Source organism: Rhinatrema bivittatum, chromosome 13 (genome assembly GCF_901001135.1).
Source record: "Rhinatrema bivittatum chromosome 13, aRhiBiv1.1, whole genome shotgun sequence".
In the NCBI taxonomy this organism is placed as follows: Eukaryota; Metazoa; Chordata; class Amphibia; order Gymnophiona; family Rhinatrematidae; genus Rhinatrema; species Rhinatrema bivittatum.
The window spans coordinates 59,465,139-59,479,583 of NC_042627.1; the positions used below are offsets into that span (position 1 = coordinate 59,465,139).

The 14,445-nt window shown below is 46.2% G+C and overlaps 1 protein-coding gene across 2 annotated transcripts in view; it reads left to right on the top strand.

Annotated features, from left to right (window-relative positions):
- Nucleotides 1-622: 622 nt before the first annotated feature.
- Nucleotides 623-14,445, top strand: part of SQOR (sulfide quinone oxidoreductase) — a 48,521-nt gene continuing 34,698 nt past the window's right edge. Inside the window, exon 1 of one of the 2 annotated variants that reach the window (XM_029575354.1) lies at nucleotides 623-746. The gene's annotated coding sequence lies outside the window, so the exon portion shown is untranslated. The remainder of the gene's footprint in view (nucleotides 747-14,445) is intronic. The other variant, XM_029575355.1, reaches the window with a different exon arrangement.

Below are 14,445 nucleotides of genomic sequence, written 5' to 3' on the forward strand. Positions count from 1 at the left end.
AACCAAACGTTATTAGTTTTTGTACAAATTCAGTGCTAGGCATTGAGAGGTACACATTCCCTGTTCTGACAAGATGCAGATTTTTCTTTACGGCAAATGAAACTAAAAATTCTTGCTAAATCAAGTTCATTTCCTGCAAATATCTTTAATTCCCCATCAGTCTGTTCCTAACTTTTAAAATGAAAGATCAATTCATTTAAAGGAGTTTTCTCCTCTGTTTGTATTTGCCTATCAGGAACTCGCCCTCCTTTCTCTCTGCTGTTAACCCCTTAACTCCCTGTGTCCTTTCAAGGTTTAAAACTTTAACATTAGTACTTGCTGCTAGGGCAATCGAATTGTCAACATCCCCGATAGTGGAGCCCCTATAACACCAAATCTGAGCCAATCCTTGCAATCAACAGGAAGGACGCTCATTTTCTCACTCGGACAAAGTCACTTTTATTCCCGTCTCAGCTAATGTCTTCTCTCCTGCCGACCTCCCTCCGTGGGTCTGACAGAAACAGCTGGATCATTGCCGGAGCCGGGGAAAGTGCTGCACCCTCAGCGGGGGAGGAGACTTTGAGCTGGGCTGGCTCTCCCCCGTCCACGACCAATCGTGTGCCGGGCCTCTCTGAGTGACAGCTTGCGGGCCCCCAATCAGGAGACGCCCATCCCGGAGCATTTCCCCTGGGCCGCTGCGGGAGTGCGGGCGCAGTGAGGCCAGGGCCGGACGGGAGGCGCACGGGAGTTGGGAGGCAGCCGGACAGGTAAGCGACTCCCCCCCCCCCCCCCCCCGCGCAGGTGGGAGCTCAGAGGCCCGCCGGGCTGGTTTTCGCCGCTTTGGGTACAGTTGCAGCATGGAAGCCTCGGAGCATGAAACCCCCCCCCCCCCGGGAGTCCGCAGATCTGGGGGCTCCCCGGGACAGGGAGGAAGAGTGAGCAGGGGAGGAGCTGCAGGCAGGACGGGGGTAGCTTTTTTTTTTTTTAATGAAGGTGCTCTGAGATCCTGGAGTCCCCTCTCTGGGCAGGCACTTGCTCAGCTTCCGGCGTCTTTCCGTTTGGTGCTTGCTTTGAAGTAGTTAAACCACTTTGCAGTTACAAATTAGGAAACCCTCTTTTGACATCTGCTTCTGTTTTCTGAGAGGTAGGACCAGTGGCGTAGCCAGAATTGATTTTTTGGGTGGGCACAAGGTTAACATGGGTGGGCTGTAGGCATGCAGGTCTACTAGTTGTTTTTTTACTGATAAATAATGCCAAATTATGCAGCATAGCATTCACATCTACGCCTAAGTATGAGGTTTACTTAATGATACAAACATAATTCACGGTGATTTGTGGTACTTTAGCCTTCTTATTATTACGATTTTATACACGGCTCCTACCTGTCCATAAATTTTGAGAGAGCGGTTGCGTTGCTTATATTTAAATTGCTAACATCTCAAAATATAGATATATATTTTTACCTTTGTTGTCTGATCTTTGTATTTTTCTAATCAGTTGGTCCTGGTCTCTTTTTCCCATTTTTTCCCTTATAGCTCATTTCCTAATTCCTTTTCAGTGTCTTTCTTCTATTACTGTCTTCTTCCCTTACACACACACACACACACGCGTTCTCTCACAGACTCCCTCTCACACACTCAAGCTCTCACTCTCATATGCTCTCCCCCCCCCCCAGCTCACATTCTCTGCAGACACACATACAAGTTCTCACTTTCTCACCCCTCCCCCAGGCTTATATTCTTATGCACACACAGACGCACATCCAGGCACCCATTCTCACCCACACACATAAACCCAGACTCCCATTCTCACCCATAAACCCATGCTCCCAGTCTCACCCACACATATTCAAGCTCCCATTCTCATCCATACATATACACATTTAAGGTCCTATTCTCACCCACACATACACACATTCAAGCACCCATTCTTATCCACATATTCAAGCTCCCATTCTCACCCACCCACAAACCCAGGCTCCCATTCTCAACCACACATACACACATTCGAGCTCCCATTCACCCACATATTCAAGCTTCCATTCTCACCCACATACACACCCAGGCTCCAGTTTTCACCCACACACACTCCCATTCTCATCCACACATACACATTCAAGCACGTGCACAGCTTCTGCTTTCTCCCCCAGAGCAGAAAGATCAGCTGCCTCTCCTGCTGCCACCGGACTCCGGCTATCTTCCGGCGTCGGGCCGAACTTCCTGTCGGGGGGGGGGGGGGGGAGAGAGCGGAAGCGCAGTCACAACGTCCGCTTCCTCCCCCCCCCCCCCCCCCAAGTAGGAAGATCGGCCCGACGCCCGAAGATAGTAGGAGTCCGGTGGCAGCAGGAGAAGCAGCTGATCTTCCTGCTTTGGGGGAGAAAACGGAAGCTGTGCGCGGCGCTTCCACTCCCCCCCCCCCCCCCCCGAACAGGAAGACCGGTTGGCCATACGGCCGCAGCAGCGCTTCTCCATGTGTGCCGTGATGGCGCGCGAGGCGTGGGTTCTCTTGTTCGCTGTCACGGGGATGGGTCCCGCGACAGCCTTGCAGTTCCGATGCCAGTTGGGTGGGCCTGGGTCTAAGTTGGGTGGGCACCTGCCCACCCAGGCCCACCCGTGGCTACGCCACTGGGTAGGACCCTCCTTACTTGATCGTTTGTCCAGGCAGTGATGTCAGGGGGCTCTGCAGGCTGGTGGAGCTGCGGGTGCACCTCCTCATTCACACCCATGCCTACAGCCAGAGCCACGGGAGGCCTGAGAGGTGCACGCCTTTTATTCAGAAGAGTGAAAATGTAAACACATAAGAGAGAAAGCAAATAAGACTGAAAAGAAAGGTGACAAGAATAAAGGTCACAGGTGGTTTGGGTTTTGTTTTTTTTTTTTTTTTTGAGAAATTAAACTATAGCTGTAGCTTTTTTTTTTTTTCCCCCAATCATAAACTTATTCATATCAAAATAGTTTTTTAAAAACTGAAATTCACAAAATGCCATGCAACACAATCGATTACAACATACATAAATAATAAATTAAAAACCCTAAACTTTCCAGTCATCCCCTTAAATAAGCTGCTCTTTCAATGATCTTCGAAAGGAAAAAACGCAAATCTCGACTAACAAAGGCTCCAAAAGCACTTTCAGGAAGAGTGGAATTTTTTTTTTTTTTTTTGCGCAGGCCCCCTGCTTCAGAAGAGATCAGAAGGGACACTGTTGTGAACCCTCTACTCGTCTGGTCTGTCAGGGACACTGAGTCAGGTGTGGTCTTCCCCTGGCAAATCCCAGCATGTTAAGGGGACCGAGTGCATGTGAGCGTTAGGATACTGGATAGGATGAGAGAACAGTGGTGTTGGGATGTTTCTTGCTGCCTGCCTGCCTCTGCTCTGACACAGCTGCAGAAACAGAGCTGAGGTCTTTCTGTAAGGATATTTGGTAACATTGTCCTCTTCTGCCCCTGTGTAAAACTCCTGATTGATACAGTTGACAACTGCTTATTCTAGAGATTAATGTAATGTCTGCCTTTCTGATACGGAGGGATCGTTCTATAAGGCTGAAAAGGATTGTGAGAAAGAAAAGAAAATGCTTTTCACCGAGAGGGTGATGGCCTGAATCAAGACTGCTTGGGACAGACACAAAAGGACCTTCAGGCCGATATGGTATAGGGGGTAATAAGAGCCCGTCGAAAACGTGCAGCCAACCCCCCTGAAATGCCGCAAATGCATGCTGATGAGCCTATTAGTTAGTCGACCAGGATACTGGAAGTAAAATGTGCGGCCAAGCCAGACATTTTACTCTCAGAAATTAACACTCGCCCAAGGGCAGGCGTTAAGTTCTCAACAACCCGGAAAAGTGTACAGAAAAGCAGAAAAAAACTGCTTTTCTGTACACCCTTCGAGCAATATTAAGTCGGAGGAACCTAAAATTAAAAAAAAAAAAAAATCTGCCCACCAGTCAGTGGGTTAGAAAAACGAACGCTCAATTTTACCGGCGTCCGTTTTCCTAACCCGTGGCTGTCAGCGGGTTCGAAAACTGACGCCGGTAAAATAGACGTCAGTTGTCGGACCCGCTGACAGCCAGCTCTACCGCTAAGGAGGCGCTAGGTACGCGCTATTGTCCCTAGCGCCTCCTTATTAGCGCACGTCGGGAGAGCGGGCGCTCAACACTGAGCGCCCGCTCTCCTGCAGATTTTATGGTATCGGCCTGCTTGTTAGGGGGAGAAAAGGAGACCACAGATCATGGAAGGCTTGTGATAGCACAGTGGGCAGATTGAGTAGACCAAGTGATGCTTATCTGCAGATATCTGCTTTTTCTATACAGCAGACATTAACAAACGCCTCTATTCTGTCTGGCTGTGCTTAACATTGAGATGCGTCCACTTTAGCAACTTGCAGACCCATATAAAAGATATTAGCAGCTGCAGATCAGCTTGGTCCACCCAGTCTGCCTGTTTGCTCCTGTTTACTGTGTTGCCACAGATCCTACTCAATCAGTTAGTGTAGCTGGGTTCAAAAAAGGTTTGGATAAGTTCTTGGAGGAGAAGTCCATTAATGGCTATTAATCAATTTTATTTAGGGAATAGCCACTGCTGTTAATTGCATCAGTAGCATGGGATCTTCTTAGTGTTTGGGTAATTGCCAGGTTCTTGTGGCCTGGTTTTGGCCTCTGTTGGAAACAGGATGCTGGGCTTGATGGACCCTTGGTCTGACCCAGTATGGCAATTTCTTATGTTCTTATGTTCTCGATTCCCTTCCTCCTTCACCAAGATACCTGCATGTCTATCCCATGCCTGCTTGAATTTTGCTGTTGGTTTGGCCCCTGTCGCCCCCAGGGGAAATCTGCTTGATTATCCACCCCTGAGACTGATTTCTCACATTTTCTTTTGAGCCTTCTTCCTCCTCAGGCTTGGTATGGATGATCCCTTGTCCTTTTCTCATTCTATGGCTTCCTTCTAGGACTATATTTGAATATTTGTATCGTATCTCCCTCTGTCAAAGGCTTATAGTGCAGGCCCATGCCCTGTTTTGGTGCTTTTCCTCCACCTCGTTAATGGCCTTTTGTGAATATGCATACAGTACTCGGGGTGGGGGGGTCTCAGCTGCGATCTCTATGCAAGTCACATTAAGTTTTAAGAATCTAATTTTACTTCACAATAAGGTGTTTTGTGCTTTTAGCAAAGACAATTGGGTGTACTTTCTGCAAGTGGCATATACTGTTAGGCTCATTTACGAGTTGTGGCTCAGTGCATTCAAGGCTTCATTTGCAGGCTCTACTGGCAATCATTAGACCAGGCTTCACCTGCCAGCAACACCTTTTTAATAAAATGGTGCTTCTCTCCACCTATCGGTCCGCTCTCTTGAAATTCTTGTGTTTGAATGTTTAGAGCTGTGCTGTTCGCTGCTTCACATAGTTCGGGCAGTTTTCAGCTAGCAGTGATAGATTTTTTTTCTTTTAGGATGCCAGCTAGGCTATTGGAAATATTTATTTATATATAGATAGATATATATATATATATCCAGCATGAAAGTGTGAGAAGAGGGGGCACAGATCTGTTACTGAAAGGGAGGGCGTGCAGAGGTGAGCAAGCAGCAGGGAAAAGAAACAGTGAATGAATGCTTGTAAGTGTTGAATCATCCAAGGGTTGCAGAGCCTTTCTCCTCTAGATCGCCAGTTCAGATCTAGCTCTGGTCAGCAGGGATTTAAGAAGGCAGCCTACGTGCTATGAATGAGTGGTGTCGGTCCGGTTCTGTGGGCCATAACAGAAACATTCACGCTGCAGCCTGGGATTCTGCGGCATGCCTTGCCATTGATTTGTGACAAGCGGAGGAAGAGACTAAAGGAGTCAGTTAAGGACCACAGATAAACGGGGCTGTATGTGGTAGGGGAAGACCCCCATGCTGTTCGCATGGTACTAGTAAAACTCAAAAGTAGACCATGCAGGTGGGACAAGATGGAGCTTACAAGGAGCCCTGGTGACTCCGCTAATTACTACTAGTTGACTTGTGCAGCGCTGTACAAATATACCCAGAGCTTACAAGTCTAATCACGACAAATATACGGAACAAAAGAGAGTTTGGAAATTGTTTATTAAGAAAATAGTTTAATCCAATAAGGCTGTGAGCAGAAGAATCGGGGGTTAAAAGCAGTCTCTAAAATAAAGTGGGTTCTTTTTTAGACTGGATTTGAACAAGGCCAAAGAGTGAGCAGGCAGATGGGAACTGGCTGTAGAGGAGTGACTTACCTGATGAGCAGAGCTCAAGAGGAGGGATGTAGGAAGAGAGAGAGAGAGGAGAATGACTGAACAGGAGTGGTTCCTGAGGATTAGAAGCTGGCAGATAGCGTTCCTCTTCTCAAAACTGGGAATAAGGAAGAGTCTGGAGACGATCAGCCAGGAAGTCTGCCTTCAGTGGCAGGTTAACTAATGGAGTCACTATTAAGGTAATGGATAGTGGCGTGTCTTGTCTCAAACAGATTTAAGGATTCAAGGCAGGATGGTTTTAGTTGATGGAGATCATGTCAAACAAATCCAATCAATCTCTGTGACTGATTGACCAAAGAATTAAATTGGGGCGGGTGCTGGATGTGATCTGCTTAGATTTCAATATGGCCTTTGATGCTGTCCTGCAGGGAAGCTCAAAAAGAAACTACGCAGTTTAGGAGTAGATCTGAGTGAGTGGTAGGCAGCAGAGAGTGGTGGTAAACAGAGTTCACTCATGGAATTTTTGGGATCACTCCTGGGTCCAGTTTTGTTTGGTAGTTTCATAAGTGATATTTCAGGGCACTATGAGAAGGGCCTTTGCAGATGATATGAAGGTCTGCACAGGGTGGACACTCTAAATGGAGTGGAAATGTGAGGCGTGATCTGAGCAAGCTTGAGGAATTATTCAGTTTGCATTTTTTTTTCCTGTAGTCAATCTTAGTTGACAGACACTTGCATTTGGGGCACAGAAATTCAAAAAGGGGGTTGATGGGGGTGAGATGTGCACCAAACAGAAGATGAATCTGAGTGATCATGTCTGATGATTTCAAGGTTGCCAAACAGTGTAGCGAGAGCCAGAGGGATGCTAAGGGTCAAAGGGAGCAGTATAACCAGCAGAAAAAAAAAGTTTAGAATCGATATTCTGGATTAACCACTCTTCCTTTGGTTTATAAATTTAAAAGATATCTAAAAGATATCCAAAGTATAAAATAAAATTTATGTAGACATGGAAACAAATAAAAGCAAACTAAGAAATGAGATAAAGATGATTTAAAATATGTATAGCCCATCTAGCCACTGTAACAGGTAGGTAACATTTCACACGACAATGCTAAACAGCAAGATTAAGAAGCGTTCAATCAGAACTAACAACAAATACTTAAAAATACTGGAACAACGCAGTTATAAATATGGAATATAAATAAGTCATAGGAATAACAATACACCAAATAAAACATTTGGAAGATCAATATTATAAAGAATAGGCATCATAATTCCTAAAAATACTACTATCAAATATGGAAGTTAGGACATCATTTACAGAGCATAAAACACCAGAGTTAAATTACAACAATACAAAAGGCATATCCAGTTCATAAACCTAACAGTCCTTACTTTTAAACTAAATCAGGAATCACAAAATGCCTCCTAACCCTATACCACAGAAAGCCTGTGGAAAGAGCCAAGCCTTAAGCTCTTTTCGAGTTGATGAAGTCTCACCAAAGATTTATAGAGAGGCATTATTAGAATATTGTGGCCAGTTCTAGAGGCCACATCTCCAGAATGATATAACAAAGGAGAGATGGTCTAGCAGAGGGCTACCAAGATGGCGCAAAGCCTGCCCCTAAGCCATGTGCTGTGAGCCTTAACTACCTGGGCTAGAGAAGCAGGCCCCACCGTGTCCGGGAGGCACACCTAACCAATTTGGTTTTCTGGATAGTTGCAATAAATATGCGTATGCAAATCAATCTCATGCATATTCATTGTGGCTTTCAGGAAGCCAGATTAGTTTGGTGGGCCTCCAGGAAAGGATTGAGAAACACTGCCCCAGAGGAGAATGGGGTCTATGAAAGACATTAAAAATATGGTAAAAGAGACTCTCTTTTCAATGGAAAAGAAACTCTGTCACAAGGGATCATGATATGACACTCAGAGGAGGCAGATTTCTAGAACAACATGAGGAAATATTTCTTCACAGATAGAATGGTGGAGGTAAAAATGTAAGAATGCCAGGGCTAAGCACAGAGGACTCTGAGCTTCAATGAAGCAAACATAGGGTCTGTACTATTAAAGGAACATGGGCAGACTTGGATGGGCCTTGCTGTCTTCATCTGCCGTCACATTTCTGTCTTTTTGTAGAACTGCCCCAACACAGAGCTGGGACCAAATCTGTCAGGGCTGAATTGCCTATCTGAGGTCATTCATTTCTTCTGGAAAGTTCAGCCAAGTAGTCAATGACGGTATCTTTTAGCAAAAGCTCACTGAAATCATCAATTCGAGTATGCTATTGCATATACTGCAATTTTGCATGTTCTTGACATTGCTCCCCAGCTATCTTTCCTGCACTGTCAATAAAGCATTCTCTATTGCTTGTTAATTTTAATCTTAACTCATAATCGGTTGTTCTGGAGGTTTATGTCCCATAGTCAAGTGAAGTCCTGTTGAGCAGTTCTTACCTCCTGCTAGCAGTGGGCCTTGTGGAGTGCCTGCCTCTCTCTCCCGGTTCTGTGGCCTGCTGCTTGGATGCTCGGGTGAATTGTCCTGGCTCTATGATGTGTAGGTCCTGCTGGTGGCCATATTGTTCCTGGGCTGACTCGGATATAATCCGGCCTTACACTATGGTCCCAGATCTGGACCCAGACATGGCACAGGTTTTGGACATGCGTGTAGTTCTTGTTCCTAGTCTTGTCCTGGTTCTTGTGTTTTGTTTCTGGCTTTGTCTGGCCCTAATCTTGGGCCATGTAGTCTGCTTTGTCTTGTCCTGTTCCTGTTTTCTGTCTCAGTTTCTCTTGTTGTAGTGGGTGCCTTCTTGTTCAGTTTTGCACTCTTAGCCCTGCTGCTGTGGATGCCTTCCAGTAATGGTGTGAATACCCCTGTCTAAGTCCTGGCCACCAGCGCCTACCTGAGAGCTTAACACGAGGGGGAGGCAACTCCTGGTGCAGCCTGCTCCAGTCCCTGACACACAGCCTGGTGTATGGTGTGTGGGATGGTTTGGGGGTACTTTGGAAGGCCTGGGCAGATTTTTCAGAGAATAATTTTCTAACAGCCTGGGACCAGATGGTACCCCTGCACAGCAAAGGCACGCGTGTGGACATTGACCCTCACGTGTTCAGAAACAAAACGATTTCTCTGCCCCCGACTCCCACCCCCGAGGTCACCTCTTTGCAGTAATGCACAAAATTGCTTTTACCCGTCCAACCCCCGTGGTAATCTTCAGAAAGTTGTTTTGTGCATGTGGGTAAATTCTCTGGAAGATTGTCCCCTTTTGAGGGTTCTTTTTTTTTTTTTTAATCTGACAGTTCCTCCCCCCCCCCCCCCCCCCCTTGCACTTCCAGCTCAGTTTGAACCAGTGTTGGGATCCCGGTGCTAGGAGCCTTCATTCTCACCTACTCCGTGATTTTTCCCCCCTTATTTTCTATCCCCTCCCGGTTTATGTTTTTGCAGGTGATGATCCTGGGCCAGGAGCCCTGCAATCAGAGGCCCTGAATCCAGCCACTAGGTGTTGCCCTGAAGCAATGACCATGACTCCCTCCCTCTAGAGGGGCGAGGCCCCAGCAGCTTTTAGCCACCGAGGCGCCAGTCCTCACCCAGAAAAGGTTTTCTGTTAGCCTTCTGGCTATAAATGCAAATACGCAGAAACCAGGAAAAGAGTTTGTCTAGTCATGGTGAACTTGCTCTATTTCCCCTTCTCAGTTTATGATCTGTTGAGCTGTCAATGGAAGGTGGCAGCAGCTGCCTCTGGTTTCAGGTTTCACTTCCCAGCCTTCGTGCAGGATGGCTGTAGAGAAGTCCTTTGCTTTGGTCAAAGTTCCCAGCCCCCAGGAATGCTAGAAGGGACCCTGGGAGCCGCTCCTGGTTCTGTAGTAGGGGTGTGAAAAGTGCATTTTGTTGGGGGGGAATATTAATCCAAATTTAATTTCATTGGGGGTATTTTGCTGTTTTTTTGTTTTATTCATTTCAGCAAATAGTGAAGCTATTTCTAAATAGTGTGCACTGTTTGGAAATAGCACACATTATATACCGAAACGAATAAAAACAAAATAAATTCTGTATAGCGGCAGATTCTTTTTTTCCATTTTGTTGGAATTGATGGTGTTTGGCTGCACCTTTTTGTTTCATTTTCAAACCAATGCACATCCCTGCTCTGCAGCCTGGAGAAGTCCGGGAATATGAGAGAAAAGGCAGCAGGACCAACCTGGAGTTAAATGGCAGCTCTGCCCCTTCCCTCAGCAGCGTGTGAGGTCTGTTGTCTTTCTGAAGTACTCATGAGTACTTCACTAGGATCACATTAGAACTTAGTTTGTCTAGCACTGGCCTAGCTGCCGATGTTCTTCTTTGAAATTCAGGTCTCTTCCTCCGTGCTCAGGCACCAGCCCTGCTTCGAGTGTCGGAGCTCAGTGCCCTGGGTCTGCATGCCAGGGACACAGCAGGGTTCTGTTCTGGAGTCCATGGAGTGAGAATTTTCAAGCTGGTTGAAGCCAGCAAGAGGGACAGATGTGCACATCTGGCTCTTTCCCAGTCAGGGACTTTGCCAGTCTCTCTGATCTTCCTGGATCTTATGATTGTGAGCGTGATGGCCCGACGGAAGATCCCTGGTAATAGGTCGGGTTTATGATACGAATTTTTCAGCCCATCCCTGGTTGCGTAAACTGGGCAAGGTGGAGTCGGCCTGGACTTGGCCTGCAGCGTGCGATATCTTTCCTGATAGCAGGGAGGGAACAGTGCGGAGCAGCAGCTGCCACATGGACGTGAGCCAAGAAGCGTGTGTGCAGTGAGCACGTAGACGAGGGAAAGGGGACACTGAATGGGAGGGGAAGACTGGGTAGGGTTAACCCCAGTCAGACGGCACTTGGAAACAGCTTTGATAGCCAGGACAGAAATGTCAACCGTCTCAGACAAGAGGGAGCCTTCAGGGAATGTGTTATCTGCTAGAATCACAAAACAATAAAATCATTTCTCAGTTGAGTTAAATGAATTTAAAAGAACAGTGTTCTGTATGTAGGTTTTAGATGCATGACCTCTGCCGGTCCATCATAGACCACAGTTTATATAATATATCCAATATAATAAGCTTTTGTTCAGTCTTGTGGCTGTGTCCCTTTCAGGGGGCAGCTTTGTGAAGCCTTCCAGAGGTCTGGGGGCAAAAATGATGGAGCGGTGGCAGGTTGATCTGGGCCTGGGAGCGGCCTAGTGAGCTTAGGGCTGTTGCACTCTGAAGGTAGGTAACCTCCGCTCCTCTTGGTTAGCAATCCGCTCGGCGTTCCAAGATAGCCCTGATGAGATTTGCATGCATGCAGTAGGGATATCAGTAGGGATATCCTGAAAACCCGAGTGGATTGGTGTCTAGGGGGGGGGCTGGAGGTTGCCTATTCCTTCTGAGGCTGATTGCGTGGAAGAGATTCCAGTGAGTTGGTTTAGTGATCTCACAGGTTCCTTTGCTCTGTGGCCAGAAACAGGGCCTCGAGCAGAACCTTCGCTGAAGTAGTGAGCAGGCGTCTCCCTGAGCTTCGCAAACTGGCACGCGACAGGAGTTTGGCACCGTAAGCTGCGCAGTGCAGAAACCATCGATTTGAAAATGAGATACCGACTCTGGTTCTGTGTTCTGAAATTGTGAAAATTTAAGATTTTGCAAAAAAATTGCTGCACTAGACAGCAAATCACGTATTGGCCTGGCTGGAGTTGTGTGAGTGGTACATTAAACTAAAAAACTATTATTCAATTCTTCACCCTCATTTTGGAACGCTTCATGCAGAATTGTGTTTTGGTTCTGCAGAATTTGTGGCCTCGGGGTGGATTTTTACGTCTAGCTGCCCTTAGGTACGTGGACAGCCGGGGCTGTCCGCTCTCCCCCCTCCCCCTTCACCCCCAGCTGCCAATAGGCAATTACCTGCTCTGCCTATTGCTAATCTGCTCCTCCTGCACTGGCACATGAGGAGGGACTGAGCCCCACTTCATGCACCTGCCCTGCAACATGAAGCCTGAGATTTACCCAGAAAAATGAGGAGTTGTGATCTTACCCTGCTCTGGTCCTCTTTTAAATGTGGCAATGAACACTTGACATCTGAGAAAAATGAAAAGCCTTGATGGTAGAGCAATGCGCAGCCCCCTCTAAGGCTTAACATAAGAGCATGCCATACTGGGTCAGACCAAAGGTCCATCAAGTCCAGTGTCCTGTTTCCAACAGTGGCCAGTCCAGATGGGTGGAAGAAACTGATCCAGGTCCCTGTGATGGATTTCAGCTGCTGCCATGCTGTCCTTCATCCCCTTTCCCCCATCTTCCCCCTCCGACCTCTGCTCCAGTGACATGAACCTCAGATTGCAGTGAGGGTAGGGACTAAGCCTGCACTCACAGACCCTGCCGCCTCCGTGTGGGGGTCAGGACCTCTGAGCACTGCGCTCACTGCATAAATTTAGGCAGGCTGAGAGGTGTGGGGTGCTGTGGTCCAGGATGACGGGCATTATGGTAACAGCATGGCTGAGGTTGTACAGGATAACTTCTTCTTCAATGATAGAGATAGGGAAGGGAAAGGCCTTGTTTGGGGCTTTGCCCTCTTTCAGTGAGCAGAATAACCCACCTGCCCTGGAAACTGCAGTATACCTAATAAAGCAGAATGATGTTAGGTTCCATATTAGGAGCTACCACCCAGGAAAAAGATCTAGGCATCATAGTGGATAATACTTTAAAATCGTCGGCTCAGTGTGCTGCAGCAGTCAAAAAAGCAAATAGAATGTTAGGAATTATTAGGAAGGGAATGGTTAATAAAACGGAAAATGTCATAATGCCTCTATATCGCTCCATGGTGAGACCACACCTTGAATACTGTGTACAATTCTGGTCACCGCATCTTAAAAAAGATATAGTTGTGATGGAGAAGGTACAGAGAAGGGCAACCAAAATGATAAAGGGGATGGAACAGCTTCCCTATGAGGAAAGCTGAAGAGGTTAGGGCTGTTCAGCTTGGAGAAGAGACGGCTGAGGGGGGATATGATAGAGGTGTTTAAAATCATGAGAGGTCTAGAACGGGTAGATGAGACTCGGTTATTTTCACTTTCGAATAATAGAAGGACTAGGGTGCACTCCCTGAAGTTAGCAAGTAGCACATTTAAGACTAATCGGAGAAAATTCTTTTTCACTCAACTCACAATAAAGCTCTGGAATTTGTTCAGAGGATGTGGTTAGTGCAATTTGTGTAGCTGGGTTCAAAAAAGGTTTGAATACGTTCTTGGAGGAGAAGTCCATTAACTGCTATTAATCAAGTTTACTTAGGGAATAGCCACTGCTATTAATTGCATCAGTGGCATGGGATCTTCTTGGTGTTTGGGTAATTGCCAGGTTCTTATGGCCTGGATTGGTCACTGTTGGAAACAGGATGCTGGGCTTGATGGACCCTTGGTCTGACCCAGCATGGCAATTTCTTATGTTCTTATGATTTTGTAGCCAGCTCTCACCCTGACTGTGCTAATACGGCTGAAGAAATGTAATTGTAAAGCACTTTGGGATCCTGCCTGATGGAAGGGCTTTATTAATACATGAATCCAAATCACCTGGCACGTTTTATCTATTAAGTCTTTCTGACCACACACAAGGTTTTTGGTTTGTTTTTTTTTTCCTCCCAATGTGAATGTGATAAGCGGAAATAACAGACAAAATATTGTTCACTGGTTGAACTAAGATTACCGGTACATCTTTTTTTGTAAACAATTTAATATGGCATCGACTTCTGGTAATGTTGGATGGGTCTTGGGTTTGGTTTTTATAGTAAAAGTCTTGGGATGAATTGAGGCATCATCGTAAGTGGAATTTTGTGATGCTGTAGGACCCTGTCTTGGGCGTTCAGGATCACCATTTTCTTACACATACACAAGAAGGGTTCAGCTCATGTAGAAAATGTGTTTCTATAGTTTTATAATGGGACATTGGAAATCCCCTCGAGGCAGACATGGTTTGTATCCTTCTACTGACTGAGAAAAGCCATGCAGCACTGTTTGTTAGAATAAAGAAATCCAATATTCATAAATCGTTTTTGTTTTCTTTCACATTTATAGTTGAACTTCCCGTTTTTTGTTCATTTTGCATTTTTGTGCGGCGTTTGGGCAAGTGAAAGAAAGCATGATGGGGAGACTGTGTCCTTCTGTCTACCCTCATCTGTGCGAGATTATCACTGTCCGCATACTGAACAGTGAGGCGCAAAGAACATGTTCAAAACTCCTGTGTACTCTGAATACACCTTTCCAAATTTTTCTACTCCACATTCAAAGTAAAATAACTAAAACAATAATA